General features: G+C 43.2%; 1 protein-coding gene across 5 annotated transcripts in view; it reads right to left on the bottom strand.

Annotated features, from left to right (window-relative positions):
- Positions 1 to 3176, bottom strand: part of FAM172A (family with sequence similarity 172 member A) — a 510254-nt gene extending 507078 nt beyond the window's left edge. For all 5 annotated transcript variants that reach the window (XM_045285068.1, XM_045285069.1, XM_004703482.2 and 2 more), the window contains exon 1: positions 3078 to 3176. The gene's annotated coding sequence lies outside the window, so the exon portion shown is untranslated. The remainder of the gene's footprint in view (positions 1 to 3077) is intronic.
- Positions 3177 to 6352: the final 3176 nt, after the last annotated feature.

The raw sequence follows: 6352 nt of genomic DNA, 5'->3' as shown, positions 1-6352 counted from the left end.
AAATACGCTTTACACAATTGATGTGTGTATGGATTGGGATAACAGTTGTATGAGCCCCTAATAAAATGTTTAAAAAAAAAAAAGAATGAAGAAAATGCTCTAAAATTGATAGTAAAAAAATAAATAAATAAAAGACTGTTGGTTAATAGTTAAAAAAAAAAAAAAGAAAAGCTGTGGACAGATAATTAGTAAATCTGGATTCAAAACAAAACAACCACCTCATTCTCAAATAGATTATATAAGAAAAATTTGACAATGTTGAATATTGTTAAATTACACAATTACTCAAATGTCATTATTAAAATTATGGACATGGTCTGAACAATTTCGTTTATTCCTACAGGACTGCATACATGCAGTCTTAACCGGATGAGCTGGCATCCATCCCGTGAGCTATAGTCAATTTTGCTGAATGACACAAGAGCGAGTGTCGGAGGTACGCACACACTGAGATGTAGCCAGCTATTTGTAAACCCTCATCGCATCTTCCAGCCCATTCCATTCTGGAGATGTCTTTTCCTGTATGTGTCGCTCGATTGCTGGGTACCCTTTCCTTTGCGGTCAGTTCTGGTACTCACTGCCCAGTATGGTTACTGACCTCTATGCCCACTCTCCACCTAGCTCCATCACTCCTCTATCCAACACTTCTTTTCCCTGTTTGCTCATCATTTTTTGTCTTCTTCTGTTTTCTACTCATCTTATCTAACAGACAAAGGAGATCTACTTCATCAGCACAGCCAGTCAATACGCACCTTTCCTTCTAATTAAAAAGAAAACAACATCAAAGTAGGGCATGGTGATATTTGGCTTTTAAGGAGCATTTATACTGTTGCAAAAGATACTTTGTGGTTTCTTTTATTTCTAATGGTGGAGTTACTTACATGATATACAGACAAGTTAGGTTCCGACAATTGGGATATTTAAAGGATATAATATACAACAAAAGACATGGTGACTGCCTTCTTAAGCCTTAACATCCTACCTAAAGATCCCCCAAATTTCTATTAAAACCATATCGTAAAATGAATGGATGGGAAAGGCGATTTCACCCAGGGTAGAGAAGCACTTGCTATTTTGTTAGTCAAGGCTACTATGCAAATCTCTTCTCATTTCAAAACATAGGAACTGCTAAAGTTATGAACAACTAAGTAAATGGTAAATAATTCTGTTAGATTTCAATGAGGCGCACAGAAACGAGACTCGACACATCTATGGGGAGCCAGAATCTCCTCATAAAGGTCTGTCAGAAAACCAAGAAAAACAGACTATCAGTAAATAAGATCCCTTGTGCACACCACCCAATCACTGAATAAACATCCATTCTTGAGATTTCTTAAACTTTGATGCCTTCTTGCCTGTATTCTTGCAACTACTATACACAAGCAAACACAGTCCTGCCTTTCAACTATTGAATTAACCCCCAAACCTCAAAACATACAAGAGCTCACTCTCTTACTTTACAGGATTTCCATTCAAACGACCCCCTTCACCATCCAATAGCATCATCCATCTTTCTCCCCTGGATGTAATTTATTTGTCTTTTTATATCTGTTTGTTAAACTTGAGGAGCAAAAGGACTCTACTTTGTTGACTACTTGTAATATTCTCTGGCACACAGCAGGCGGTGAGTAACTGTTACATGAAGGAATACATGGCTGCTCCAGGCTTTAAAGAACACATTTTCCTCTTGGCTTGGGTGATGTTACTATTTATCACTTACTGGCTCTTGGCTTAGATACTATTCTTTACCATCTACTTGCACCGCAGCCGCCACGACAAAGCAATTGGTCACACTTAGGTTACACACGGTTAGACCTCTGGAGAAAGAGGAGGCTTTGTACTCCCAGAGAAAGTCTCACAAAGCCACAGGGGGCGATTCTACCATGTCCTATAGGGTCAGGGTCACTATGAGTTGGAATGGACTCCAGAAAGATGTCTGATACCAGCACTGACACTGAGACCTAAATTGAGCACGCGAAAAGTCATCTTTGTGTCAGCTTCAAAATAAGTTAAATGAACGCAGTATATCTGTTCCTCACGACTCCTATGACCGTCTTGGAAACTCACAGGGGCAGGTCTACCCTATCCTATAGGGTCACTGAGTCAGTACTGACTTGATGTCAGTGAGTGTTCGGTTTGAGTTCCTTCTCACAAAGAGGGATAAAGAATATATTTGTGACAATGCTGTAAGACGAGAGGAACACCATGTTTTGCACACTCAAAAATCCCAAAGCATCTATTTTGATAAACAAAGAGGAAGTGACTAGTCTGAAAAATCATAATAGATATATTTAACAGGAAGGCTTAACACTATGTTGTTAGGTGCAGTCTGTTCCAACTCATCAAGGCCCTAGAATACAACAAAACAAAACATTGTCGGTCCTGCGCAAAAACTTAAACAGCCAGTTACGTGGCTATGACCAGAATCAACTCGATGACAGTGAATTGGCCCAATAAATACGTGCCCAAAAGTCGAAGAGGAATATATAAAATCGCTGTATAAGGATAAGACTGACTCCAAAACATAAAAAACTTTATTTCGGAGACAAAAGTAACCAACTTAGGACAGAACGCAAGACTACAACCCACCGAACGTCCCAGAAGTGCTGATGTCTGTAACAAGTTTTGAGAGCACTTTATGACAGCGATGTATGACTTCTAGGTAACCTCTGGCAATGGATAACACGTATTCCTTTAAGTGGAGTTTATATCCCTTAAAGGATAGACCTTTAAGTGGATAACACCTTTAGTCTTGAGAACGCGGAGGGGTCCTAATTCGAATCCAGGGTCAAGCTAGCTCCAAGAACCCCAGATGCCCAGGTGTGAGGTGAGCAATACAGTGTGCACACGTGTTCCGCCCCGCCCCGCCCCGGCAGTGGAAATGGGAGGTGGAATATGCTCATCCGCGGGGTTCCTGGACACTGGGCAGCGGTGGCCGCTGGAAGGTCAGCGTGGCTCCTGACAACCTCAGGACCCACAGACGGAGACCCCGCCCGAGATCGACCCGAGCCATCCCCCCGTCCAGATGCCGGCCGGGCCCACGCGCGGCGCTCACGGCTCCGCACACAGGGTCCTACCTGAGCTCTGCCCCCAGCTACAGGGCTGCGGGGGGAGGCGGGAGGAGGCGTGGCCTGCCAGCTCGCCGGGGGAACTCCCTCGTGCGTGCGCTTGGTACCACTTTGCCTCTCGGGATCCTCCGCGCCCCGACCAAGTTCGAGTTGCACTTCCGGGGTCCGCAGGAGACCTAAACGTCATCACGCACGCCACGGCAAGAGCGGCGACAACCCGGAAGTGGGCTGGGCGCGTCCGCTGGGCCGGTGCCAGCGGCGCGCCGGGAGGGTTGGGAGGAAAAGGGCCGGGGGAGTGCCTTGCTCTCTCCTGGTGGTCTCTGCGCGCCTGTCGCGGACCTCTAGCTTCGGAAACGGAAGACACACCCTGTCGTGGGCAGCCTTGGGAGATGAGCCCACCCTGAATCCTCGTTCTTCCGAGCGAAATTGGAAAACCATTCGGAGGCGTGTCCTTGCAGGGAATTCCCCTCTTCCTCATGGTTTCGGGAGAAAGATGAGGCTTTTCTACTCTGCTAAGAGTATATATTTTATGATTGCAAGCCTTTTGGTGTGTAATGATGTATATTATATTTATTCTGTTCTTATTGATTTTGTTATCTTGGTTTTTTTTAATAAAAGCAATATTTTTAATTCTAAAAAAAAAAAAAAAGAGTCAGTCTAAGGAGCCCCCAGGGCCTGCGGACGCTGTCCTATAGGGTGGCTGTGCGTCGGAATCACTCTGGCAGTGAGTGAGTGACAAGGTTTATCTGGCTTCATGATGCTGGATTAACTCCACAATGGGTAAAGTTCGGATACATAAGATTACATTTATGCTGACATTCATCGTGCTTTATGTAAGACTAGGAAGATGAGATTGGCGTTGTAATGAGAGTTCAAAGTTCTCATTGCTGTAGTTGATTCCAACGGGAATTTTATGGTTATTAATGTTCTGTATATTCATGTATTCTGTGTATTCAGAATATTGTTAAAGGGTATTCATGGTAGATCTTGGACTAACTTTGGGAGCAACTGAATTTCAGTTTTACCTATTGCTCTTCGTACATTAGGTATTACACAGCCATTCCTTTCCATGTTTTCTCAAAACAAAGCAACTTTGGGGTTCATTCTGACTTCTAGGGACCCGATAGGAGAGAGCAGAACTGCCCCCGTAGTTTCCAAGATTAAAGACTAATTCTTCAAGAAAGCCGGCTGCCAGGATGTTCTCTAACTGCTGTGCCCAAACCACCTTTTGGTTTGCAACCTGGCACTTTAACCCTGTACCACCATGTCTCTTACGCAATACAAGCTGACCACAAAGCCAGTCATTCCGCCTGTACCCTCCTGCACTTAAGAGGATCAAAGAGCTAGTGGCTGAGAAAACATTTATGATATTCCTTTTTTTTTTAAGTTTCTCCCAATTCAAATGTAGAGATCCCAAATGCAAATAAAATTGATACATTCATTTATTTTTAAACTGGACATAGATTAAGTAAGACCAAGGCATCCTCAGGATGAGGGAGTCCATCAGCATAAGGCCATAATGGTATCCAAGGATTCACAGCTACACTGCAACCTAAATAGGACATGGAACACAAAGGAAACACAATTTCATAATAGGTGGCAGATGATTCAGCACCAATGCACGCAGGACCACAGAAGTAGGAGAGAGGTCATGATTGGGATACATCACATACTCGAATTCACTGCCACTGATTCAAAGTGGACTCATAATGACCCTTTAAGGCAGGAAGAATTGCCCCTGTGGGTTTCCTAGACCAACTCTCTGTGGGTGTAGAAAAACCCATCTTTCTCCCACAGAGAGCCTAGTATTTTTGAACTGGGAATCTTGTGGTTAGCAGCCCAATAACTACTATGCCCCCAGAGCTCCTATCAGACCTGAAAAGCTTACAGGATTGGCTCAGGGACCTCCCATCACCTTGGTGTGAGTATGACTCATAACCCTTGGGGGCCTGGAACCATAATTTCCATCAAAGACATGCCCAGTAAAGTGCCTAAGGGTTAGATAGCCTGCCCTTCCCTGGGATGCCCTGGAGAATCCCAGCAAACTCATTCTGCCTCAGGGCAAAGTTTTACATTGAAGATCAATGGTCAGAAAGAATTCAATGGAGGTTGAAACTATGCGGAGACTCAATGGAGTTAGGGCTGTCACTATAAACAGTTTGTGCAAACCTAGTGCTCAGAATTTAAGCTCTAATACACCTCAGAGAGACAGTCTTGGATTGCTCTTAAATTGTGCCTTACTCCCATAGTTTGAATTCCTTTATCTCTGGCTGTATGTTTGTTTCTTAACACAGGACAATACAATGTACTTATTTATGGTTTATGTTAATCCCTAGCCTTCTGCAAGCCTGGTGCTCAGAATTTAAGCTCTAATATAAGATATGATTTATAGACTCATTTATTAAGTCTTAACCAGGAAAAGGTAAAACAAAAACAAAGCATCAGGATGAGGGAATCCATCAGCATGAGACAATAGTAGTGTGTCCAAGGATTCACAGCAACGTGGCAATATAAATAGGACCTGGTGCACAAGGAACATAAAAAAAATCATGATTGGTCTACCTAGAGGGGTCTTGGAATAAAGGCTTGGCAATTTACTTCCAAAAGATTACAGCAACTCTCTATCGACTCCTAATATAATGTGAAAAATACTTTATTGTTTTTAAAATCCTTTTCCGACTGGAAAGCTTATTTGACTCACATCCCCACCCTTATTATCAATGTGGAGTAAAACTTTTTATACCCCCAATCCAAAAAAAAAAAAAAAATCATGATTGGTGGCAGATTACAGACGTGGGATAGGGACCCTGATTTGTATGCATACACTATTTCAGACCAGAAAAGCTTACAATTGGTTCAGGGTCCTCTGACTACCTTGGTTGGGGTCTGACTCATAAGCACTGGACCCTCTTGTTGGACAGGATAGATGACACCTGGGCAGGAGGAAGGAGCAAAGGGAATGATAAAAGAATGCCCCCACCTACAGAACAAAGAAGTCAGCACTTCTGACATTGGCAGAACATGGTTACCAGATTCCTTAAAGGTCTCAAGAAAAGACATAAACAGGAAATCTGGAAACTCAGAGTGTGTATCTGATATCCAGAGTGCAGCAACTTGAAAACCTGTAGCTAGGAATATAAAAACCCCATAGCCCATGGCAAGGGGGTGGGAGTGGGGGGGGGGCTGTTAACTAGCTCTGTTGCCCACTTGTACATTGTATCAAGTATATTTCTAATAAAATGCCTACTTGCTTTGTGTTTACAGACTAGCTCTGTTGCCCACTT

Source organism: Echinops telfairi, unplaced genomic scaffold (genome assembly GCF_000313985.2).
Source record: "Echinops telfairi isolate 266 unplaced genomic scaffold, ASM31398v2 ScPeMD7_7469;HRSCAF=8507_1, whole genome shotgun sequence".
Lineage (NCBI taxonomy): Eukaryota > Metazoa > Chordata > Mammalia > Afrosoricida > Tenrecidae > Echinops > Echinops telfairi.
The sequence above is the reverse complement of the archived record's forward strand: the minus strand, read 5'-3'. Positions and strand labels throughout refer to the sequence as shown.